Raw genomic sequence first — 27,577 nt, 5'->3', positions numbered from 1 at the left:
TTCTTTCTTTCTTTCTTTCTTTCTTTCTTTCTTTCTTTCTTTCTTTCTTTCTTTCTTTCTTTCTTTCTTTCTTTCTTTCTTTCTTTCTGCATTTTGAAGAAAAGAGTGCTTAGCTGTTGGTTAGTGGGTTATACTCCCCCTCTTTTTCAGGGAGGACCAGGACAAAGGAATTATGATGTGTGCCATATTATAAAAGGAACGTTTGCTTAGAAATCTGTAGCTGACATTTTTATGCAGGACCTTGTGCTTCCAAGGCAATCAAAACCTGAACAATGTTTTCCTTTAGAGTGTAAGGAAAATCTCAGATTTAAATGGACCGTATTTACTAGTTTCTAATTATTTTAATTTTATTTATTTACTTTTGAGACAGGGGTCTTGCTTTATTGCCCAGGCTGGAGTGCACTGGCACACTCATGGCTCACTGAAGCCTTGATCTCCCAGGCTCAAGCAATCCTCCCACCTCAGCCTCCCCAGTAGCTGGAACTACAGGTGCACGCCACCACACCTGACTCTGGTTTCTGACTTAAAATGACATTTTGGGTTCCTTTCTCCCATGAGGTATTAGTTGGCTACAGTTGTATGATTTACATTGCTATAGACCTGGAGTTCACACTAAACACACTCTAGGGTTTGTACATACAGGCTTTCTCCCTTTTCTAAAATTGTTGTAAAACGTTTATGGCATTGTTTTAGTAAAATATGAGTAAGTGGTAAGTTTTTTGAGAATTCTGTTAATTTAGTTCCATAAGCTCATGACTCACCTGAAATTGACATGCTCATCTTTAATCTGGATATTTTTAAATTGTCTTGTTTTCTTTCTTGCTCACTAAAGAATCATATTTTTCTTGACAAATCCAACTCTTCATGCAAGGACCTTGTGGAACTGCCCTCTTGTGTTCCACTATCAATTTTTGCTCCTGCCAGCAAAGGGTTCTGTAGGTAAATGCTGCCAACTTTGCTTCCCCTCACTCTGGCTTGTTGGTGGGTGGACAAGCAAAGGGCATGGAAGCATGAGGCCTTCAGCTAGGGCTCAACCCTGCAGATTTGAAGAATATCTCTTGAGGTTAGGATCAATCATCCAACGGGAGTAGTTGGGAATACAATTAAAATCTCTTCTAAATAGTTTCTACACACAAATTATTTAGAAATTTCCATTCATTTACAAGTTTTAAAATAATCAAAATGGTACAGATGCTGACACGATCAGTAATTACCACTATTACGAAGAACAAATGAATGTTTTAAAATGTGTTTTCATGTTGTTCAAGTGGTTTTTTTTTTTTTTTTTTGTATTAAAAATTTCTATTTTCGGTTGGGTGCGGTGGATTATGCCTAGAATCCCAGCACTTTGGGAGGACGAGGCAGGCAGATCACCTGAGGTCAGGAGTTCAAGACCAGCCTGGCTTACCTGGTGAAACTAAACTATTTCTACTAAAAATACAAAACACGAGCTGAGCGTGGTGGCATGTGCCTGTAATCCCAGCTACTCGGGAGGTTGAGGCAGGAGAATCTCTTGAACCTGGGAGGCAGAGGCTGCAGTGAGCAGAGATTGTGCCATAGCACTCCAGCTTGGGCAACAAGAGTGCAATTCTGTCTCAAACAAAACAAAACAAAACAAAACAAAAAATTCCTTCCATTTTTCTTTGTCACAAAAATATTAATACCCTAGGTAATAATAACTCCCTCATGGAATGTTAACTCCCTATAAGCAGGGATTATTATTATTTTTTATTCCTTTAAGTGTCTTCAGTACCTAACAATCACTTATTTATTCAAAAAGCATTTATTGAGAACTTAGTATGCACCAAACCTACCAAACACTGGTAGGTAAGTCATTAGTAAAATATGAATGACTCCTGATTTCAAGGGTATTTAGTTTAGTGGGATAAACAGGCATTAAACACATTACCAAAATAACAAATAACAAACATACAACCGTTAAGAAGGAAAAGAAAGCACAAGAGATGCTGTGAGACATGGTAATTTAGTTTGAGGGAATGGTGGTCAGGGAAGGCTTCTCTACGGCAATGACATTTAAGTGAGAGTAAGACTAGGTGCTTACTAACGATTCGTTGGAGAGAAACAGCCCAGAGTGCAGTGAGTAGAAGCATAGCACGAGATGTGGCTGGAGAGGTAAATGGGGTAACTCATCCAACATGGGATAAGAACTGGAATGTATCCTAAGTACTAAGAAACTTCGTTAAAGATTCTTAAGCAAGGAGTGATCCAAGTTACATTTTAAGAAGATCATTTGGTTGCTGCATGGAGAACGAGTAGGAAAGCAACAAGGGTAAAACAGGGGAGAAAAATCAAGGGGTTATCACAGTACTTCAGGTAAGAAAAGTGTTGACTTATTTCCAGGGGCAGCGGCAGTGAAAATGTGAAAGATGAGAGTGGATGGGTGCCATATGTTTTGGACGTCTGGTTCACAGATCTTGGTGATGGTTTAGATGGAGGAGTTAAGCATGAAAGAGGTGTCAATGATTGCTATAAGGTTTTTAGGTAACCAGGTGGATTCTAGTGTCATTTGTAGAGAAAAGAAAGACTGAAATAGGAGTAAATATGGGGCAGATAATCCTCAGATAAGTTTTAGACATGTTAAATTTAGGATGCATATAGGACATCTAAGCAATGTTGTCAAATAGATATATAAGAGATGTCTGGATAGGATCTGTAAATTTAGACATCCCCAGAATGGAGATGATTTCTACAGGGATGAATAAGATGGCCTTGTGCAGTGCTTTCAAACTTCTTGGATCATAGGGATCCCTGGGCAATTATTTAAAATACACATTCCTAAGCTCTACCCCAGACCTACTGAGTAAAAGTTTCCAGTGTTGAGAAGTGGCAATCTGTATTGTTTTGTTTAGAGACCGGTATCTCGTTATGTTGCTCAGGCTGGCATACAGTGGTTATTCAGGCACAATCATAATGTGCTACAGTCTCAGACTCCTGGGCTCAAGTGACCTTTCTGCCTCAACTTCCCAAATATCTGGGACTACAGGTGCCCATTACCGTGCCCAGCTCAATGTGTTTTTAATAAGCACTCTTGTTGCTTTCTATGATCAGATAGATTTGAGAAAGATTAGAATATAGACCGAATTTAAAGGAATTCTAGCATTTAAAGGTGGGGGGAGAGGAATGGTGGGGGTGTGGAGACCAGGAAGGAGGATAAGAGCAGAAAGGGAACAATAGAAACTGCAGGGTCTGAATCAAAACTGATGCGCTCTGTAAGATATCTGTCTGCATGAAAACAGAAACAGAAGCAAAAACAAGCTGATGCTCTCAAACCCTCTGCTACAGCCTTAACAGTCAGCCTCACTAAACAACTTTATATTCCCACATTTCGTATTAGTTTTGAAGACATCAGTATCTTTATTCCATATAAATTTATACACATGAGGGTTTGCCATACATTTTACCAAACTATAAGGTATTCAACAGTTAGAAATTACTTTTGCTCTTTCTGTATTTAAAATATTGTCTCCCTTAAGTAAAACAATGCCCTGTGAGCCAAATAAATACATTTTTTTTTTTTTTTTTTGAGACGGGGTCTCGCTCTGTCGCCCAGGCTGGAGTGCAGTGGCCGGATCTCAGCTCACTGCAAGCTCCGCCTCCCGGGTTTACGCCATTCTCCTGCCTCAGCCTCCTGAGTAGCTGGGACTACAGGCGCCCGCCACCTCGCCCGGCTAGTTTTTTGTATTTTTTAGTAGAGACGGGGTTTCACCATGTTAGCCAGGATGGTCTCGATCTCCTGACCTCGTGATCCACCCGTCTCGGCCTCCCAAAGTGCTGGGATTACAGGCTTGAGCCACCGCGCCCGGCCATAAATACATTTTAACCAATTTGAGAGGCTAGAGATAAAAAAAATTCTAGCCTCATAAATGGAAGCGGCCCTAGAACTGTTTTACTGACATGGCATTTGACTGTCAGAAAGGGATAATTTCAAATCATAAGCAGCAAGTGAGACGAAGTTATGAAGATTGCATGTAGGTTGAGATATTATTTTCTGTGAAGTTTAGTATTGCTTTTTGACTTTTGTTGTGGTTTACCTTATTTGCAGCAGTCTTTTTAGGAAAACCTAAGAGTCTGATTTGAAGCTCTTATTCCCAGCCAAGCCCAGGACTGAAAGGGAAGAGAAAACACATTTACATTCAGTGTCACAGCCTTAGACTCCAAGTGCAAGTCAGACTAGATTTGTTGTGATCAAAAGCAATTTCTGTAGTTGTTTGCAGATTTACAGTTTAAAGGAAAGAATTAAATAGTATGAACATACACACTGCACTTCCCATGTCTACATGTTTGTTTGAAATTGCCTGAGTTTATTCTATAAGGTTTGATGGTTCTATTTTCTGCCTTCACTATCTAGTGTTTGTTAAGTGAAGGTGGGTTTAGCTGATCTGTGTTATGTCTGTGTGACATGTATCCTCCTTCTTTTTTGGCTCTAGTCTCCCTTTTGGGTCTTGACTTCTATCACTATTTTCGAAAGCCAGGAAGTCAGCCAGAACAAAATGAAGTCCAGGAGACTTTTTTTATAGCATTTATTTAGGACAGTAATTCCAGTGGCAGCAAGTCCACCATTAGCAAGAATATATTGGCTACTTTTTTTATGTAGGTCTGAATTCCTTGTCTGTCATACCATACGTAAACCCAGAAGAGATGAGTTAGCAGATTTATGGTTTGCACTGTCTCTGAGATGTTACTCTGAATATCTGATTCATAATTCTCTGGAGAGAAATCTTACCTCCTGGAAGATCAAGAGGCGCTGATGGCATTAGAAGCAGAGTTGAGCTTCTGTGCCCTGTGAGGCTTATTTCTCCAACCATGGAAGGAGTTTGAACTCCCAGAAATGTAGTCAGGTATCCTGCCTTCGTCATTTTGCCTACTTAAAATCACCAATAAAGGCAATGATTTTAAAAAATTGATATTTGAACTTAACACTGTATTGAAAAATCCACCTTTGGGCAATTCATGGTATAGACATGGACTACTTGGTTCAGAGACAGGCCAATGAGGTTTGCATTGACAAAATCTGAATGTAATGATGTATAGAGCTATGTCGCCGTAAGCTTTAGGGAAGAGCTAGTTACCCAAAGGCATCTGGATTTCATGGCAGCAGCTGACCCTATTTAACCTTCAGCATTAATGACTAACGCTTCTCATAAGGGCTGTTGTACCTCCATGCATTTCATTTACATTGTTCACCTTGAGAAGAACATATGTTTTTCCTAGAACTCAAATGGCATTTGTTTGATGAGTGGGGTAGCAAAAGAAGTAAAGAAGAATACTGAACAGAAAGAAAAGTCTTGCATTCTAATATTAACCTTGTTTGGCTTCCTTTGAATTCCTCAGGAGGTGATGGAATGGATGGATGATGAAGTGGTGATGGAAGCAGGGCTAAATTAAATTACAAAAATTGGGGTCTAGTCCTGCCACTGATCACCTTTGAAACTTAGTTTCCATGTCTATAAAACTGAGATAGTAACCCCTTTCCTGCTTATTCTACAAGGATTGTGTAAAGATCAAGTGAGATATTTTAGAAAAGAACTATAAAACTCGAATATTTTATACAAATTTTAAAGTATTTTTATTGAGATAGCCAAATGAACATTTCAAATAAATTAAGAAATTCATAGAAATAGTAGCAGTAGTAGCGTTGTAGTAGAAATTGTAGTAGAATTACAGCAGTAGTTGCCATCATTTCTTGAACATCTAATATACAGTAAAGCCTATTCTAAGTGTCAGAATCCTTATATACATTTCTTTAATAGTTATAATAACTTTGTAAAGTAGATTTTTTTAAAAACCCAATATTATAAATGAAAAAACTGGGTTTCAGAGAAAAGTGAAACAATATGCCCAAGGCCCCTCAGCAAGTAAGTACAGAATAATGTCAAATCCCAGTAGATGCATTTTACATTTAGCTGAGAAGAAAAAAGGGATGCAGATTTTAACCATTTTTCAGTACTTTGTTTTTCTTCCTACTTGGGGCTGTTATTATTACGTTCCTAATTTCATATTTCCACCTTTTGCATTAGGATGCGAGAGAATACACACACAGACTGGACCCTCACTTCTCTCTAATTTTTTTGACATTAGCATGACTGGGAAAGACTCTTTAAGACTGCCAAGGTCTTTATGAACAGCTGAGCCTATAACGTATACAGAATACTAGTAATAAGCATATTATATATGTTGTGTGCTTCTGTAAGTTTCCAAAATAACCTTATTGAAAATGCTTCTACCTACATTAAGTGCATTAGTGAGGCTAATGTCAGAGGAAAATAATAAAATGACTTTATAAAATGTTACCAATTGGAAAATACCAGTGAATTGTGAGATCTTCCTTCTCTCCCAGTGCATGGGACTGAAATAAGTCCTAAAATGACTGAAATTTTGAAAGATCAAGCTCAATTTTACAAATATAAAAAAATGTAATAAGCATACTTAAATAAGGATGCAGCCTCTTTCAGAACATTAAAACCATGTTCTTAAAAAACTATAAATATATATACTGGAAAAATACCCTATATAATCAATTATGATATCTACTGTAAGATATTACTAAGAGAAAAAAATTACTGAAACATCGATTCAACAAAGAGTAAATTTAAAGAAATTACTCATTTCAATAAAAGTAAAGATCACTATGAAGGCAATTCATAGAAAAATTTCAAACAGCCAGTAGACAAATACAAAAAAAGAACTTACAATTTGCTATCTAAACATTCAAATTAAAAAAATAAAATATTTTACCTACCACAGTGACAAAAGCTTAAAAAATTTAAATTTGATAAGGCTTTCTTTCTGTTACTGGCAGTCATACTGGCTGCTGTTGGGAGGAAAGGCAATGTAATCTTTATGAAAAGATATTTGAAAATATTATCAAGTAACTTTAAAACTTTTAGATTTTTCAGCCAGTAATTCTATTTCTAAGCAAATAGTCGGAATTGAAGCATAGATTAAATATAAATACATTTTATTGTTATTTTCATAAAGCTAGAAAAACACAATGTTCAAAAATAGAGAAATATTTTAGTCAGTATACTTTCATATGACATTAAATAACATCTTTTTAATATAATGGCTTATATTTGGGTAGGAAAAACAAATCTAAAAGTACACACAAAGTATACACATAATTTTGTTTGAAATCATACAGCAGAGGAAAAAATACTAGAAAAATTTACCCCAGATTTGAGTGGAGACATAAAATTTAGTTTTCCTTTATAAGCTTTAAATAAAGTTTGAATGAATTGAGTGATGCTGAGCAATAAACCTATTTTGACTGCTAATTACTAAAGTAAGTAATTAACTCCAATAGGGCATCATTTCATTTATAATAGTAAATTATAATCTCTAAAAAGAATTTTGCATGACGTTTGATTTGGTTTTAAGTGGACCCTGAGATTGTTAAACGTCAAATTCTTCCATTGTTTAAAATGAATATTATATTACAACTGCTTTTGTTTCCTGGAAGTGGAATTTACATTTTTTTAATGCTATTGTTATATTTTCTCAGATGTCTAAATAATCTATGCTCAGAGAGATAATACTTTGGGAATTCATATTGCTTGTTTCTTTCTTCGTAGTCGCTTTAAAAGCAAATCCTTTAGGAGAACATTTCTTTAGCTTACTTTTTCATTATTTCCAGAGGCAAAAACTGGCAGGGCAATTTATAATTCAATTTTTGCTAAATCCATGACACCCAATATATATGTCAGGCATTTCAACGGCAGGGCACTTTGGGGATAGGTGATAAATTGTACTGATTATAAGCTCAAGCTGTTCTTCTAAAACATCATATCAAAAAGAAGGTAAGTATTATTAGGAAAATGTAATGTATCTTTAGATTGTCCAGAACTATCAGAGATAATCACTTCATGTGAATATATCCCCCTTAGTGCTATACAGCAATATACTAAGGTTCTTACTGTGTTTTTGATAGCACTCATCTGGAGAAAGGGAAGAAAAAAGACCCTATCAGTTCACAAACCTATCACAGGCTGGTAGTCTTTCAGCAGCCACGGGGCTCTTAGTGCCGCAATAACTCATTCCTGCCAGAAATGCCTCACTCTGAAACCTGAAACATGGCCCTAATCATTTTAGGACTATGTTGGTATATGTGAGTAGTATAAATATTTTTTTATAATATAATCTCCTCTGATCTTTTTAAACATCCTTTCAGTGTTCCAGGTATTTCCCAGTGTGATATGTGTGGCTTAAGCAAAGCCACAAATTCCCTAGATTATCTCCAAAAATTGCTGAGAAACTGGACAACAAATATAAAGCTCTGCTCTAGTGGGATACATGCATCTGTGTGTGCATGTGCATGTGTGTGTGAACACACACATGCTGCAGTTTAGTGTGGCATTCCATTAATGAGTGAAGTAATTAAGCGAAGCACATGGACAGGTTACTCAGATCTAAGAGTAGGGAATGGGGGATTGGAGCCTTTCACCTCCAGGTCAGTGGTTTCTGTTTAATCGGGCTGTTAATGACCAAAAGTCATTGTTTCCATCTGAGAGCTGTTTGGTCTCAACATGAAGTAAGTTGGTGGTCTGTTATCAGTTTCTCATGTGCAATTGTACGGATCGTCAAATCTATAGTGGCTTTTTGCTACCCTGTTGGACAACTCAGTAAAAAGCATACTGTTTGAAGGTAATGACAAAACAACCGTGTCTCAGACAAAGTGTACCTCCAAAAGAAATGTATTTGTAAATAGAAAAATATATATTGAAATCGTTGACATGAAATAATAGAAGATTCATGAATTTGCTTTTACTATGTATACTAGGCTTTATATTTGCATAGTTGCTTTTGCATACAATAATTTATTTGAACCTCAGAGTTAATGTGTGTGATGTAGGCCATGCTGATAATAATACTTAAAGTTTCAGAAATCAAAGATCAAAGAGGTCAGGGTTTGCCTAAGATTACAGAAGTAGTAAGTTCCTACAGCAGTGCTAGGGCAGTACGGCAAGCCTTTTGGAAGAGTTATTTGAGCAGGGCTTCTAAGTACCAGAAGAAGTTGGATAGAGCAGAAGAGTAAATGATATTCCATGAAGGACATCAGCATGAGGAAAGTATAAAGGTAGAAATGAGCAATGTGTGTTCATAATAAAATATATTACATACATTTTACAGTATGTCTTCACACAAGAATAAATAAGAAAAATCTTAAATAGATTTATTTTACCATATACACACAGTTACATTTATGAACACCTGTATGTTCACACAGATTAAGGTTATGTTAAAAATAATGAATTGCTATTGGTGTTCTTTCAACAGGAAAAGTAGCATTAAAGATGTATTAAGAACAAAACATGTAAATATTTATGAGGAAGCAGATGTGAAAGTGCTGCTGGAAACAGGCAAGAAGTATCAAAACTTTTTTGTGAGATATGAGCAGTGGCTGAAAGATAAAGGCTCTCAGTAGTCTAACAGTAAACTAATAATATGTCTTGATTAGGAAAGAAAGGCTTCTGATAACCTCCACCTCTAAAAGACTTCTCAGTCAAGAAAATTCCAAAACTCTCTGCAGCATCCTGCTACTGTTGTCACAGCAAACCCAGGTATTAGCTTTTCTCAACTAGGAGTTGGACTCTCCCACGTGCAGACTTTAGGAAACAATGGGGATAATTTTTGGCTTTCACAATGACAAGGGCCACTAATGGACAAGGTCAGAGATGCTCGGCACCAGTCCCTCACTCTGAACCCTGTCCTGTCCCCAAGGCCAGTAGCGTTCCCACAACAAGAGACACTGTTAACATTTTTCTCACCACTGTGTCTCCATACACCCAAAACTGTAATTCTAAGACCAACAAATCCTAGATGAAAAAAACCCCACAATTCACGATTTCAACATTTTTATCTTTATTCCTCAACTACTTAAATTTTGTCTCCACCCTTAAAAGTGATATTCTTACTAAGATTATAACTAAACTGAATGTCTACACTAATGAATATTTTTCAGTTATCTTTATTAGACACTTCCTCTTTCTGGAAACTCTATTCTGTCTTGACTTCCTCAATATTATTTTCTCCAAGTTTTCAGAGCACTCCTAAGTCATCTCTCTAAGTTTCTCTGACTTCTCTAATCCTTTTATACCAGTGTTCTCTAGCATCCAATTCTTAGCTCCCTTTTCTTAAATTTTTTCCCCACACTCATGGCCTCGTCTATCACCGTTGATGATTCCTAAATCTCTATCTCCAGCATTAATCAGTCTCTTGAAAACAAGCTTCAATGATGTGCTGCATATCTCCACCTTCATATCATATACACACCTCAAATTCAGATGTGGATTTGCAGAAGGCTGAAAATTATACCACTGCACTCTTCTCCTTTCTCTCTTCATTCAAATGACAAGTTTCTATTAAGTGGAACTAAAAACAAAAGTAGAGCATGGAACCTGCCTTTTACCTTACATTTGAAGAGATGAACTTAGTTACAAAAAGAGGCATTTATAATTCTATAGGAGATAGAAGAGGAAGGACTGAATTCTGGAAGAGGAAATGGAGAGAGGGCAAGTAGTAGAGTCCAGGAAACATCTAAGGGTAAAGGACATTTAAGCTAGGAGTTTCCCACATGATTAGAGGCATTCTGAACAAAAGAAGTAATGTGTGCAGTAGTTGAGAAAGATTAGGGTAAATTCTTGTACCTCTTGATAATTTGGTGTGACTTCGCAGTGTACAGGAAGGAGGAGGAAGAAGTGCAATGAGAAAGAGGCAGCCGCCAGATCAGAAAGGTGTTTTATTTCCATCCAAAACAATCTGGACCTTATACTGTAGACAACTGGACAATTAACTAAGTTTAACTAGAGGATGCAGAACAACATCAGTTTTGTTTTTCAGATTATTCTCAGCATGGTAAAGAGGATGATTGGGGACATGGAGCATTACACAATGAAGACAAGGACAACATAGGAGAATGTGTTAGCAGCCAGTTTAGAGATCATGAGACTCTGATTTAGGATGCTAGACTTGGAACACAGAGGAAGAATAAAAGTCTATATATACTACTTTTTCAAAGTGAAATCAACAGATTTGGTAACCACAGAACCTGGAAGGTGACGGAAAGGTTAGAGTGTTGAGGGTGACCACCAGATGTCCAGGTTGGATGGTGTAAGGCAGATGCCATTGACAATTACAGAGAATATAGGAGGACAGAAATGTTTTGGGGAAATAAAATGAGCAAATTTTTATTTTATCATGGACTTAAAAAAAGTCACCTTGGAAATCAAAGCTGAGCCAGGATCTCTTTTTTTCTAGAATCTGAACTATACCAACCCTTTTCCTTCTTAGGACAGTAAGTTTTGGCTTTATCCTTATTAGTAGAACAGGTACATTAAAGACAGAGAAAGTGCATTGGAAAATATTTCAAAATTATCATTCTGATTGACTTCAAATGTACCTTTCAGTTTCACTGTCTTATTTACTAAAAGAACAAAAAGATACCTACCTCACAGTGATTCTGAGAAGGTAAAATAAAATGGTGCATTTTAAAGCACAGAGGCAATTTTTTTTTCACTTAGAAGTCTCTTTAAAAATTGTGTTCATCTTTTTCATCTCACACTGTGGTTTTCAAATAGCTTATGAATACACCAAGTGGCTGGGCACAGTGGCTCATACCTGTAATCCTAGCACTTTGGGAGGCCAAGGCAGAAGGATTGCTTGAGCCCAGAAGTTTGAGGTTGCAGTGAGTCACAATTGCACCACTGCATTCCAGCCTGGGCAACAGAGTGAGTCCCTGTCTCAATGCGAGACCATCCCCTTATAATTATATATGTATATATAAAAAACAGCACTATATATATAGACACACACGTAAAACCATATATATGTATGTATGTGTGTGTATATGTATAGAGACAGAGATTCACATATGTATGTACACACACACACATATATATGGTGTGGTGGGGTCTTGCATTGAGATCTCTGTGTGTGTGTGTGTGTGTGTGTGTACATGTGCCAAATGTTCCCCAGACATGTCTCCTACCTTTAAAATAAAATTATGCTCCTTATAGCTCCTGTATTTTAGCAACTCTCACAGAGAATAAAAATTTACTGCCATTGTTTTTCTGAGCTTTCGTGGTATATTCAGAGATTCAGCAGTCAAGACTTATACTGGGATGATTTGTGTCAACTATATATTTTTAAAAGATAGTACTTAGAGAAAACTACCCTTTAAAGAACAAGCACTAAGAGTCTAAACCATTTTAATGGAAGTCCACATACGTAAGAGGTGAATAACTGTAGCAGCTGGAATTTGAAAATGAAGTTTTCCTTACTTTGGGGATAAAGTCGTGAGAGGTGGAATGGCAAGAGCAGAGATGGCCAAATCCTGACTTGAGATTTGGTAGGTCCAGCTGATGAAATGCTTTAAAATTGATGGCTAGGAGTAGAATTTGGTGCAATAGAGCCCCAGGAAACCTGACAACAAAGAAATGATCATTTATAAAAGCAAGATTGAGGAAAACTTTTGGTATAAGATAAACAGCTCTAACAAGTTAAACAGCTCTAATGAGTTAAATTGCTCTAGAATTATTCCAGCCATTGGGCCCCTTATTACAATTTACACAAAATTTGGTTTAGTTGATGTGGTTTGAGTGATTTATGCTACTGATAATGAAAACTTATAAATTTATCTAAGGGAAGTATAGATCTTCATAGTAGACTGTTTTGGTTCATTTACAGAGTTCGTTTCCACTAGCAGCAGCTTAAGCCTTTTATGTAAATTGGAAGGGCCTGCCCTTTCCAAACTCTTTTATGTGCCCTTGATCAGCCATTGCAGACATGCCAGGATGAAACACAACTGGCAGAACTTTGGATCTAAACCACTGTCCCTATTTAACGTTACCTAATGTGCTCAAAGAGCCTCAAAGAAAATGGATGAAGCATTTTAATTTTTCAGCAGTTACTTTCAACTAAATGTTTGTAGCAACATGAGAAATAGAGGAGAAAAAGATCATGTTCCTGCATAAAATGAAATACTTTAGATGAGCTTTTATATAGGCATAAAAGCAGGTGAACTGATTGACAGAAGAAAGACATAATAAGACAAGAAGGGACCTGAATGGCCGAAATTCAGGACCCTGCATGACTTCACAATTCAAAAACAGAATAGAGGATGGTGAGTTATCAAGGTTAACTGAAGACAAGAAAGAAGAACGTTTGGTTTGAAGAGGAGATAAAAAGCTGCATCGGGGGGAAGTGGGATGAGGAGTATTTTAGACCTTGAACATATTTAAATGCTGATAGGAAGAATGTTGTAGACATGACATGGAAAAGGAAAGAAGGAAAGTGGAATCCCAAAGTGGTCTTCTTTATTTGGGTTATTACATATATATCAATACTTACGATATTAGAAATCATAACTGAACAATTATTAAAATAACTTTATCAATTCATTTAAAATTAGCCATAATAAATTCACTACACATAAATATTTTTATTTTAAAAACTGTATATTCCAAAGTAAAAATAAATGAGTGATAAGAATGGCACTGTTGTACATATTTTCAAATCTCCTTAATGTTGTGCTTAATAAAAGAGAGCTGGATTCTCATACCTGCCTCTGCATTTAGTCTGTTGCCATTTGTTGCTTTGGTTAATGCATATGAAGAAAATCTGGTCTCACACAGATACATAGTGGAACAATGGGGAAGGTGTCAGTATGCTTCTTGGATACTACATTAAAATTTACCACATGGTAGTTTAATGAAGATTAGCCACAGTGTGGAATCTGTAATGGTATCAACGAACATTTTGTATTCTAAAAACAATTTGTCTGTCTTGTACTTTGAATCAAGTCATGTAGATCTTCTAAATGCTAACATTTTTCATACAATGTCAAAAATTACACTTAATATTATCACTGATCTCATCAGAAACGTTTTTCTTTTTTGAGATAGAGTCTCACTCTGTTGCCCAGGCTGGAGTGCAGTGGCATGATCTCAGCTGACAGCAACCTCTGCCTCCCGGGTTCAAGCGATTCTCCTGCCTCAGCCTCCCGAGTAGCAGGAATAGAGGTGCACACCACCACATCTGGCTAATTTTTGTAATTTTAGTAGAGACGGGGTTTTACTGTGTTGGCCAGGCTGGTCTCGAACTCCTGACCTTGTGATCTGCCTACGTCAGACTCGCAAAGTGAGAAACATCTTTAAGTACTGGGAAGCTGTCAAGTTTATGATGGTAGATGCAACTTGCCCAAAATTCCAATATTCACTTGAAAGCCTGAATTGTATCATTGGCAAAAAATAGTTTCAGTTGTTTTCCTTGAAGTGATAATTTCACTCAGTTCATTTTCAACAAAATGTCTGCCAGACATCTAAGCCTGAATAAGTCAATTTTTCACATAAAATAATATTTCATAAAAAAGCTCTCAATTCAAACAATTACATTTTTTTCTCAAGACAACCATATTTCTCCACCATGCAGTAGAAGTGTTTTGTGTATATTTCCTATTATGTCACACAGCATATCAAAAAGATGTGCACTCAAGGTTCAAGGTTTAATAAAATTAATACTTTCTACTGCCTTACTTAAGTCATTCTTAGGTGAAACTACCTTTTTATTTAAAAGTGCAAGTGTGTGGAAATGAACAACATAATGACCATTAGCTCAGATGGTCAAACCTCCTTGATATGTGCTAAGGCATCCACAGTGTGACCCCATCAGTGCAAATGTCAAGACAGTGATAAGGTCAAACAATACTTTAGTATTATCATAAAAATAATTTTGACCTTGAGGAACCCATGAAAATTTCTAAGGAATCCCCAAGGTCCGTGGAATACACTTTGAGAACTGCTGCTCTAAGAATTTACTATGAAGTAAAGGTGGAATTTAAATCAGTCTGAAAAAGTTTTCTGAATAAATATTTCTAAGACTACTGTAAATCTATTTGGAAGAAAAAAATTTTATTTATACCAAATTTTATGCAAATACATTTTAGTATATTAAATAGTACATGTTTATGGTTTTATTATCTAATACTGTTAGCAAATATAGGTAGATGTATTTAATTTAGGGTTGAGTAAGATTTTTCTCTGCATTATCTCAAAAGAAACATCCACAGAAGGAAATATGGATAGATTTTTCTACAACAAATTGAAACTTTTAAAAAATATCAAACAACTTCAGTGTCTAGAGAAATACAAACAAAATGGAAAACTGAGAAAACACTAATTGCAACATACACAAAAAATGAAGAATTGTACTTTTCATACATAAGGAGCTCTTGTGAATTAATAAGAGAAAATGAAAATATGATGACAGATAATTCTCAACAAAAGAACTACAGGTGATCAAGGAACAAATGAAAACCTCACTCAACCTTTCTATTAGGTAAAAGGCATTCAAATGAAAATTAGTGAGGATGGGAAAAATGGTTGTTTGTTGTCTATTTCTGTTTAACAGTTCACCCCAACTCTTAGCAGCTTACAACAAACTCTTCCCGATGGTGATGTGCATCAGGAATCTGGGGACAGCTTAGTTGGGTGGTTCTGGCTCAAGGCTTCTGGTGAAGTTGCTGTCACCTCGAGGTCAGACTGGAGTTGCAGGTTTGTCTTCAAGCTCATGTACATGGTTGTTGGCAAGTTTGAGTCCCTCTGGGTTGTTAGTCTGAGGACTTCAGCTCCTGGTGATGAGCTGTCCACCTTTTCGGTGGGTTGCCAACAACGCAGCACTGTGCTTCCCCCAGCTCAAGTGATTTGAGAAAGAGACAGAGAGCACACAAGACAGAAGCAGTCTTTTCATTACTGAATCTCTGAAGCCATAGCCCATTATTTCTGCCATATTCTGCTCACTAGAAACAAATTACTATGTGCAGTCCACACTGGAGAGGAGAGAATCACTGGGGATCACCTTAAAGGCTGCCTAACAATAAGAACCTCCAATGTGGCAGACTGCAATGAAACAGGTGGGAGAAGGTATTGTTTCTAGTTCTCTGGAGGGCAATTTGGCAACACATACAAAACGTTTAACATCTCCTTTGTCCTTGTGGCACAGCAATGCTACCTCTAAGAAATAATGAAGGCCAGGCACAGTGGCTCACGTCTGTAATCCCAGCACTTTGGGAGGCCGAGGCGGGTGGATCACAAGGTCAGGAGATTGAGACCATCCTGGCTAACACGCTGAAACCCCGTCTCTACTAAAAATATAAAAAATTAGCCGGGTGTGGTGGCAGGCGCCTGTAGTCGCAGCTACTCAGGAGGCTGAGGCAGGAGAATCGCTTGAACCGGGAGTAGGAGGTTGCAGTGAGCCGAGGTGGCGCCACTGCACTCCAGCCTGGGCTACAGAGCAAGACTCCTTCTCAAAAAAAAAAAGAAAAGAAATAATGAATACAAGGCATGTATAAAATATATTCCCAGCAGCATAAACTATAATAGAGAAAATCTGGAGGAAATCTAAATGCCTAATATATCAGATAATAAAATAAATTATTACACATTCCAGGAATACAAAATTTGTAACTGTCAAAAATATTTTTGAACAACTTTTGATAACAAAGGCAATTAATTGTAATTGATAGTTTTTGAGGGGGTGTATATGTTATATGATGACACATTTTGTAAAACTTAATGCATGCATATATGCATTGAAGCTAATTTTGTAACGATGGAATCCTAAATGTTAACAGTGATTTCTTATGCATGGCAGTGTTGTGGGAACTTTTTGTTTTCATTTCTATTTTTTTCTTTATTCTCTAATTTTCCTATACTGAGCCTATATTACGCAGTCAGAAACTATACCCAAGAAAAGAACTATAAAAATATGTAAATAATGAATCAATTTTTAAGAAATCAACAGAAAATGAACTTTGATAGAAATGATTTTGAGACCATCTGCCAAAATATTACATAAAATATAATAATTTTAAAACTGTTAGGATTCTTTTTCTACACTCAGTATGAGAAAGCATGAGCTGAATGGTGTTATTGTCTTAAGTATACAATTATAAATGAAATTTGGGCTAAGGGGAGTGGGAGGTGGTTGCAAGAAAGGTTGTCAATAGTCTAAATTTTGTTATTAAAAAGTAAATCATTATTTCTTCTTGGATTCCTAAAAAGCAGATAAATCATAGGTTCCTCAATAGAGAATTACCCTTTTTAGCAGAATATGAATTAAGTGATTTAAAGGGTTGCTTCTAGTCTAAATATAGTGGCTTTGGCCAAGTTGATTGGAATTCTATGCAATAGTTTTATTTGTTAATTCAATATACGTGGAGGTTGTTTATATTCAATCTCCCAAGCCATTCTGAGTGTCTCTCCTTCTGTCAATGGCAGTGCTACACAGGGCCCAAGTGCAGCACGCCTCTTGGTGACTCTCACAGTACTTTCTAAAAGCTCTTTATAATATTTTATTGCTGAGTACATACCATTTATAAGGAAGGAATTTTGAAATAGAAGACATTTTTGAGACCATCTAATATCATATAAGAATAAGTTCATTCAGATTTGAATTTATTAGCTTCAAGGAAGCAAAAAATGAAAAAGGAATAGACGAATACATTCTTTAGTAGGAACTGTGAAAAGCCCCTTAAGAAGTTCCATTATAGCATGCTCTCGTATAATACAAAGTTTAGGTTTCATCTGGCGTTCCACAATTGCCCTGTTATGACAGCTTTCAGTAGCTGGCCTGTTGTAATGTATCTTTGGAGAGTGTTTACTATATTTTAAAATTTGGATCTGAATCCATCTCCAAACTAAATGCTGACATTCACAAGGGCTTGATTGGCTCTCTCTCAGTCTGGAGAAAGCTCTTATTGTGGTCAACTCAACTGAGCCAACTATTAGCAATGTCAGAATACCATTCTGCAAAGCAGGGCAATACTTAGTTAAAGTGATTCATTTTAGCTGAGCATGAGCAAAGAAATCTGAACAGGCTGTTTCAGAGTCCTGGACTGCCATTGAATCCATTGCTCTTGTGAACACAGTGGGAAAAAAATCAGGGTTCATGCTCCTAAGACTGTTCAGACTTCTTAGTAAACGTTTCACTGTGTCCCAAGGAGAAGACAGAGTGTTTTAATGTGGGGAATGGAACCTTTTGTGCTGTCTGTACTGGAGAAAAGAATGTGGTTTCTAAAATATTACTTTTTGAACTTCCTGTACTGTATTTATACAATTCTGCCTCTTTAAAAGGCTAAATTGTGTTATGACTAAACTAGTCACTGATAGACCCAACTTGCTCTGTGAGAGAAGCGTTCTTTACCATCTCAGCGCCGTTTCCTTTGTGTGGTGCATTCCTTCCCATGTCTGTCACTCTGCAAGAGCCGTGGGAGCCATTTGTCCACTGACCAAGCCACACAATTTTTGTTCCACCTGTGGACGTGTTTATGGGTTGGTGGTGAAAAGCCTGGGCGTGCAGTGAGACCAAACTGGAATCTAGCCCTGGCTTTGAGTTCACTTCCCTGAGACTCAGTTTCCTCATTGTAACATAAATAGAATAAGCAATACTTCTTGAGGCAGTTTTGAAGAATAGAGTGTGTGGATAGCATAATGCCTCATAGTTGGTAATGGCTCAAAAAATTATAGTATGTGATCAGACAGAATATTTTCTTTCATTTGAAAAATGTGCTCAATTGATTAAAATGAATCAGTGAATTTTTGAACATTGGCACGTTTAAGGCCATCTCCATATATATTTTGTGAACTCAAAAATAGAAAAAGATGTCAGTGAGAATAGAAATAACAGATAATGCAATATTTCTCTTTAAAAAACAAAACAAAATGGTAACCCCTAGTTGGAAATACATTTTAAATTGTGACCTACTCTGCAATACATATAGAGGCCATATGCATAACTGAAATGAAAATTGAATGAAACCACTCTTCTATGTGTGATACACTCTGATACTTTACCTTCTCTTCCCTTCCCTTCTGGTCAGAATCAACTACATTGATTTTACACCCACTAATAGTGTATAAAGAACAACTTGAAAAAGACATTGACTCAAATGAGAGTAAATGAATTTATTACAAAAATTTGTTTCACATCAGCTATTAAGTCTCATTTTACTTTGATATTTTATAATTTTTAATTCCATTAATGAATGCCTCAGGGAAGGTGAAAGAAACTAACAATTCCTAAGTATACACGGTGTTTCAGATATTACCTATGCTGTTCTACATATATCTCCTCTTTTAACAGTCATAATAATCCTACTATTACCCCCATTCTACAGATAAAGAAATGGAAGTTGAAAGACATAAAGTATTTTACCCAAGAATTCAATCCTACCTATTTTTTATTGTCCCTGAATGGAGGAGGCTAGATAACCATAAACATCGATAATACTGACATATGTGTTAGCTTTTACCTCTGGGCGGTTGTACCAAACAGTCATCCCTTTAAACTAAATTATGCATGTTAGACCACTTCAGAATAGAATTTGGGTTTAAATTACAACTCAAAAATAGATGGGGGAAGATCACATATTAATTCTACAGAATTAATGAAACAGAACTCTCTGTTATGTGACTATTTTATTCTGTGAGTCTAAATAGTTTATTTTTAATTTACCCTTAAAATACTTTAAAAAAATACAATACAGGAACCCATATTCTCTTTTAGTTAAAAATAAACCAAATTTTGATAGTACAATTATAAACCTAGAAGAATTTTAGTTTGATTCCAGTGTTTGAAAGCATGATCAAACTCCAAGTTTATTTTTTCATAGTTTTTTTTTTTTTCTCCTACAAATACTTCTCCGCAATGGATTAACCACAGACATTTGAAGTCATACTGTTTAAATATCTTTGAATTATTTTTGTTTAAAAATGTCAATGGGTACGATAGGAAAAGTACATTTTTTTCCCTGTAACTTCAAAACAACTGAACAGAACCTTTGGACTTAAACCAAGAATTGAATGTTTTAGCTTTAAGAAGATTTTCTTCTCTGAAAAGTAATGAATGAGTCTCTTTGCAAGTTTAACTATTTCAAGTATCAACTTTCTGACTTTCAGCATTCTTTGGTATTAAAAAAAATAATGTTTCATGTCTAAATAAACATAAGATTTTTTTTCTCAGCTATCTCTCAAATCTCAAGTTATATAAACTTCAGATACACATAAAACATTGATACAGATGAATTGCATAATGTTTTTAAATGTTTAAATTGTAGTGTGCCATTTTGTTAATGGCTTCTTTCAAGTTTGCATTAGTGAATGGCAACCCTTGAGAATAGCCTGCAATGACCAGTGGAATGGGAAGGATGTCGCTTTCTACTTGCTCTCCATGGAAACTGACAAGAGATCCATTACTGTGATACCCCTGGGGGAGCGCAGAAATGTCCAGGAAATTTAAGTGTAGTAGATTACCAAAAAATCACGTACAGGCTGTAGGAAGCACTGGAGGCTGACTGAGATCGAGTTTCTGAACTTAGTGTTTGGGGCAGTTGACACCTGGGGTCTCCATTCATACCTTGAGAGGAATCTGAGGCAGATAGATCCATGGGTGCCCTCCGTTTTGGGTGTCAGAGCTCACAGGGGTTTCCCAGGGGCTGTGCCGTGGCTCCCAGGACACAAGGCTTCCCAAACTATAGAGGCTGTCACTGCGAGCAGCACAAGTCACTAAGGTGCACACACTCCTTGGGCCACAGTGCCTGGGAGGAAGACTTCTCCAATTTCAATTGTGGAAAACATGAACCATGTTTTACAAACATGTAAAATTTGTAAATGCAGATTTTAAATGGAAATGACTTTATAAAATCATTCTTAAAATTTGTAAGTATATACTGGCTCATTTTTTTTTTCAAACTGTCTCTTTTTTGACATAGTCAGTATCTGTAGATGTTATGTAAGAACACAATACATTTCTTTTGTATTTCCATTCAAAACTAGTTCTATCTACAAGACAAATGGACTCCTTTTTTTGCGAAGGAAATTTGTAGAGATAAGATGAAAGGTAACTATCACTAAGAGTTAAATGGTGACTAAGTTGATAGGTGAAGGTTATCAGAAGGAAAATACAGAATGATGGAAGGAATCGCTTTGTTTTCTTATTTTCTGAAGCACTCTTTGAACTCTCTGATAAAACCAAATTTGTGACAAAGTGCCAAAATCTAAAAAAAATATAATAATATCAACTCTGTGGGGAAGGAAATATATTCTACTTATGTATTTATTATCTCCTAAGTGATTTAGTGAGTATGTGGAATAAAGTGAGATGAAAATAACATACTCTTTCAGTATAAAAGCTTGTTATTTTTATTGATCGTAATTGACTATTGTATGATTACACAGAAATAAAGAAGCAGCGTGCAGAGGATTGTACTTTAGGAGTGCTAATCTGGCATCACCTATGCTAGGAAAGGAGAGGGACTGGGAGTGGAAACAGGCACTTTAGTTTTAGTGATAAACATAGTGTTTCTAAAAATTAGATATTCAGCCTTAAATGTATTATAATAAGATAGTTATATGGTAGAGTGAAAAGACAACAGGAGATAAGGAAAGACATCAGTTCTAGCTTGAATTTACTCTCTAATCAGAATGTTGAAGTCACTAACCCATGCTGAAATTTAGCTTTATGATCTATAAAATAAAAATTAAGCCAGTCGTACTGTCTTTTTATGCTCTAAAACAAAAATTTTGGGAAAAAACTACTATTTCATTAAAAACAAAGAACTTTACAACTTAACATAAGTTGCGTTTTGTGATACCCAGCGTCGGGGCTCCCTTCTACAGTGGAGGCGTGTGAAGCAGCAGCTAGTAAGCAGGCCCCGTGCACGGTATGAGCCCACCAGCTCATCGACTTTCCCTTTCTTCTCCCTCTCTCTGAACTCTGCTTCAGCCATTCTCTGCTGGTGACTGTGCCATGAAAATACCATGCTGTCTTCCTTCTCTGGGTTGTTTTTTTCTTTCCCCACTAATCTCTATATTCCTGCTATAACTACTGTCCCCATTCTTGGGGTAAATTTTTATTCTTCAGTTCTCAGTTTAGTCTCGCGAAGGTACATAAAACATCTAGAGTCAGAGCACCTAGGTTCAAATTCTGATTCTATCAATCACTCTAAATAACAGGTAGCTTGAGGTGAGCTATGAAGTCTGTTTTTTTATTGGTAAAATGGGAACAAGGACCTACTCCTTAGGGATTGCTAAGAGGTTTAAATGAGATGTTACATGTACAGTGCTGGCTCTGTGCCTGCCATATAGCAAACACTTTTTTTTTTTTAAGAGAGAGAGGGTCTCACCCTGTTGCCCGGGCTAGAGTGTTGGGGCTATTCACAGGAGTGACCACGGCTCACTACAACCTCCAACTCTTAGGCTCAAGATCTCTCCCTCTTCAGCTTCCCGAATAGTTGGGACTACAAGTGCGCACCACAGTGCCCGGCAGCAAACACTCTTAAAGGGCTTAACAGTGTTACAAATTGCAGAGCTGTCTGTGTCTCCCTGAATGACAGCATCTATCTCCTTGTTTTGGAAGTGCGTATTTAGGCTGTTGTCTTCTTACATATACCCACTGCTGTCTCCACATCCCAATTGCACCACACAGTTCCCGAGAGTAGAAATTGAGTCTCCTTCACTGCTATATCCTCAATACCTAAAAATTAGCCCATTTCGTGGTGGAGGACAAATGAATATCGAATGAATACATAGTTACTCCACTTTGCAATCTAATAAGGGAAAGAATCAGACAGCATTTCTAATCCAGAGATAAAATCTAGAGTCAACAAAAACGATTTAGGGATTTGCTTTTTAGCAGCCCAGAACTGTTGGCACATTTTAAAGTATTTAATATTCTGGTTATTTGAGGCAGATGACTAAGCAGGTTTGAATTCCCTCACCAGGGAACTATGCTCTTGGATTACTTGTTCTCTGGAGACCAAATTCTGTGCAACTGTATTTTGATAAAATGAGCTAACAATATGGCCAGGTATTCTTTGTTTTGGATCTCATTGATGAAGGTAACATAAGTTGATAATCAGATTTTCCTTTTGCCAAAATAGCCAAGAAAATATTCTGTTATTTGCTTTCTAAAGTCTCACAAATAATTTAGGAGCAAGAAGGCAACATGTGGGAGATTCCATAATAGAACATACATATTTTTTCTTTACAAAATCGGCAGATGCTTGTAGCGATTCATATCTGGGGCAGCAAGGTTTTCAACTGAATATAACCATTCTCATTTTATGAAGAACCAAAGGGAAAAAAGAGTGATTTGTTTGCTCACTGGGACTTTAATCCCAGGTTTCTTGTCTCATATTATCTTCTTTATGATGCACACTTTTACCTAAGCCTGCTGGCCTCCTGTACTGCTCACAGGCTAATCTCACCATATCCCCTAGGTCCACAAGAGTTGGAGCCATCCTCCCCTCATCTTCTACTTTCTGCCTTCTTCTGGGACATGCTATGATCACCAGGTATCTTATCCTTGAAGAATCTCCTCTCTTCAACTTTAGTTCTATTGCAAAAAGCAGCAACCTGGGGGCCATTTATGGATGGGTGTTACTGAGGTTAGGACAAATTCATAATAAGTTCATTCCCTCTAATATGTCAACCCTGAAGGATAGTACTTAATTAAGCACATATACTCTACTGGATTTATGTGCTCATGACTTTATAAGTAAGCATTCTGCATGTATGTTCAAAACAAAATAGAACTTAGGAGGATAAAGCATCCTGTAAAATGTGGGACTTAAAACTGTATCAGGGAAAGGAGAAGAAAATGAAAATATGAAATCTGATTTTTAAAATTATAAGTACTGGAATGTGCAGAGGTTTTCAAATGACTTGTTGGTGAATTGTAAATATACAAAGTGTGCGAAGGCATTTTTTAATGAAAAATAACGTTTATAAATTTTTACTCATATAATGATTTAAAAACAGAAGAGATCGTCACCTACCCTGATTCTTTAAACAAGTGTTTGCTTGCTTCAGTGATTGTTGGTGAGCTAGATGATCTTGGAGTTCTTTCTGTAATTTAGTCAGTGATATTGAACAGGCTCTACAGCAAGGAAAGAAGGGGAATTGTATAAAGTAAATAAACTTAACAAAGCAGAAGATACATGTACCCAGAGAGTTCAACAATTTAGAATATTTGTCTGATTTTTTTTTAAGTCCAAAAGTAATCTGTATTGATTATAACAGGAAGCTACTTTTCTACGTTAGAAAATGTACGTGTGTGGTCAAAGCCCTCTTTAAAACAAATGCATTGAAAAATTTAAAACGTCCTTTGTGGAAATAACAAATTCCTATATTGTATCTTCATTAACTCTTTGAAAATATTTTAGTCAATTTATACAGTCCTTTCAAAAAGGTAGTATGTGTAAAAATATACACTGATACCTAACTACAAAATTATTTTGCACATCACAAAATTGTATACATGACTGTCATGGATGAAACATGCTAACAATTTTTATTTTATTTATTTTTATTAGTTATTACTTTATTAATAATTTTTAATTTGTTTGTTTTTATTATTTTATACCTTCATTGATGAAGATAATATACATTAGTAACCAGTTTTTCATTTGGCTAGACTGTTAAAGAAAATACCCTGTTCTGCATTTTCTAAATGCTATAAAAATCACAAAGTAATTAAAAGACCTCAGTATCGTGACAACACCATCATCCTTCTGGTCAACACATTTTAGTGATGCCGAGTGTTTTGCGACAGCCTGCAGATGACACAAAATAATCTACATTATCCCCAAATTTCATGCATATACTACTAATAATTTTTCACTGAATGTAGCAACATCTTTTCTGGCTGGGGTTGGGCAGAGGACAGAAGCGCTGTTGAGAGAGAAAAAAAGGGAGAAAAAAGAATGCAAGCTGGAAACTAGTTAATGAAAATCATAATATCATTCTTTTTACATTGGAAATATGCACTCCATCGTGCCCAAATGGGGGGGAGTGCAGATCTCTGATAAGACTAGGGGACTGTGGTCGGGGTTAGATGAACGCTTACCATGTGTGACCAAGTGGGAGGAAACTGTGGTGAGACAGGGCAGGAGAGAAATAACTCACTTAGTGTCTGGCATGATGATGTTGAACCTCTTCAGTAATGATTTCTGTGTTGTGTGTGGGTTATGGGAGTCTGATCTTGCTTTATGCCTGCTGCAAAGAAATGCCTTTTGGCTCAGATTAGGTTCTGATCACCTCAGTTTGGCACCTAGTTACCGGTATCAGCATTTGCAGTTCATTCCCAGCCATGGGTGCAGTAAGTCTCTGAGATCTCAAAAGCTATAGGATGCAAACCCACATTGCATTCTGGCCCTTGAGGACCATGCCAAATTCCTTAAAGTAATGACAGCTAAGGGTCATAAGGTGGCACTGATTCTACCTATGACCCAGTTTATTACACTGTGTCAGTGGCAGCTCTTGCAAATTAATTTCACTCGTTATAGCAGAAAATGAATCAGGAAGACAGAATACGACAAAATGCTTCCACCAAAATTTTATAAGGTATTTAAATCAGAGGAAGGGAAAAAATCCCTGGCTTTTCCCCAGACACGAAAGAGAAAGAAAAGAGGCAGCTGAGGTAGAAATTCTCATACATTATGCAGATTATTATGATTAAAACCTCCTAAGTAAACTGTGCTGCTGAGTATCCCTTATATTTTGTTTTTGCAAAATCCCCAATGCTTTTGAAATTTGAAAATTCAAACTACTACCCTATGAAACCCTGGAGCACCCGCAGACCAGAAAAGGAAACCTGGCGTGATAAGAATAAACAATGATTCCGCTTAAGATGGATGTGAATTGTCAAAAGAAAAGTGCAAGGCAGACAAATTTCAGTCTCTCCAGACCCTTTTCAGACCTTTTCTTCTGACAGCCCCCTGGAGATTTCTGAGGTCTTTCGTGAACAGTTCTGGGAGCTGAGCCCTCTTCGTCAGGAGTTCTCAATGGCCCCTACGGTGACTTTGTTTTCCCAAAGGGTTTTCATAGCATCCTTACCTGTGCTAAGAATAATTATACTTTCTCTTTAAAGCCTATAAAAGTCCAAATGACATGTCTTTTAAACATTTTTCTGTTGCTTTCCTTTATTTTATGTTTCTGTTCTTGTTTTTAAGGAAGACAATGTATCACATCCTGTATTACCCTCCCCTGATCTCACAGCTTCCGAAAACAGGAACAATCATGGGCTTTGAAGGTAGGCCACGTTGGTGTCACCAGTTTCTATGGCCCTCACAAGTCATTTAATCTTTCCAGGCTTCCATTTTCTCATTTGCGAGATAGGGATTTTCTTATTGTGTGGTTATGTAATGAATGAATTACGTAATGCCTGATAGATATTAATTATTAAGGTTTTAAAATAATCTTGTTCTTGTAAAGAAGTTAGGAACTGGGAGAAGTAATTTTTTAAAAATTTACAAAATTGTTTACCACAAGCCATATTTGTCACCAATATAACAATTTTAAGATTAGATGAAAGAGATACTTTTAATCTGAGTCTTCTCATCAGTCTACACCAATTAAATCAGACTTTCTCAGCTTTGGCCATTCCCCAAGTTGCACTTGCAATTCACATTTCAATTCTGTATCTATAGGTGAAAGATATTAATCACATAAATAAAAATACTCTCTTTATTATCCTTCCTTCTTGCCCTCTATTAACACGCGTGTTGTTTTCACTTCCCAAAAGGAAGTATCCCTCCAAGCCAAAATGTTGCTGGTCCTGGTTAATATTCTTTTTAAATGGCAACTTCCATTCACTAATTCCAAATTGACTCTTCATTCACAACCCACAGTTTGTGATTATTTGCACTAGTGGATTATTTAATCTTTCATATTTTTCTCTAGTAGCTTTATGTTTATAATCTGACCTGTGAGCTCTAGGACTTGAACCACGTGTTCCAGTGAAAACTCTTTCTGAAACCAATGTCTTGCTGCTGTGGTCATTGTTTCTTGGCCTAAGATGGAGCACTTATTACAATGAAAATTGGGAAGGGCAGTGGGGAGGAGGGATAAAAAGGCATAGTTAATGAGCACAAAAATAGTTAGATAGAAGGAATAAGAGGTAGTGTTCAATAGCACCATAAGGGTGACTATAATTAGGAAAAACATACTCAATTTTTCTTTTTTCTTTCTTTCTTTCTTTTTTTTATTTATGGAGTCTCGCTCACCCAGGTTGGAGTGCGGTGGCACAATTTTGGCTCACTGCAGGCTCCGCCTACCGGGTTCAAGTGATTCTCCTGCCTCAGCCTCCCGAGTAGCTGGGATTACAGGCATGCACCACCATGCCAGGCTAATTTTTGTATTTTCAATAGAGACAGGGTTTCACCATGTTGGCCAGGTTATCGGCCTGCCTCGACCTCCCAAAGTGCTGAGATTACAGGCGTGAGTGACCGCGACCTGCCTGAATTTTTCAAAATAACTTCGGGTGTAGAATTGGATTCTTCCTAACACAAATAAATGATAAAATGCTTGAGGTGATGGATATTCCAATTACCCTTACACATTGTATGCTTGTTTCAAAATATCACATGTACAACTATTATGTATCCACAGCAATTAAAAATCAAAAAAATTTAAAAAATTTTACCACCATGATTCCTTCGTTCCTTGAAATAAACATGACTCAAGTTTCTTTGAATAGTTGTTTTAATTCCAGTTCTCTACTACTG

The sequence above is a fragment of the Colobus angolensis genome, unplaced genomic scaffold (genome assembly GCF_000951035.1).
Source record: "Colobus angolensis palliatus isolate OR3802 unplaced genomic scaffold, Cang.pa_1.0 Scaffold5, whole genome shotgun sequence".
Taxonomy (NCBI): domain Eukaryota; kingdom Metazoa; phylum Chordata; class Mammalia; order Primates; family Cercopithecidae; genus Colobus; species Colobus angolensis.
This window is presented reverse-complemented; position numbering follows the sequence as displayed.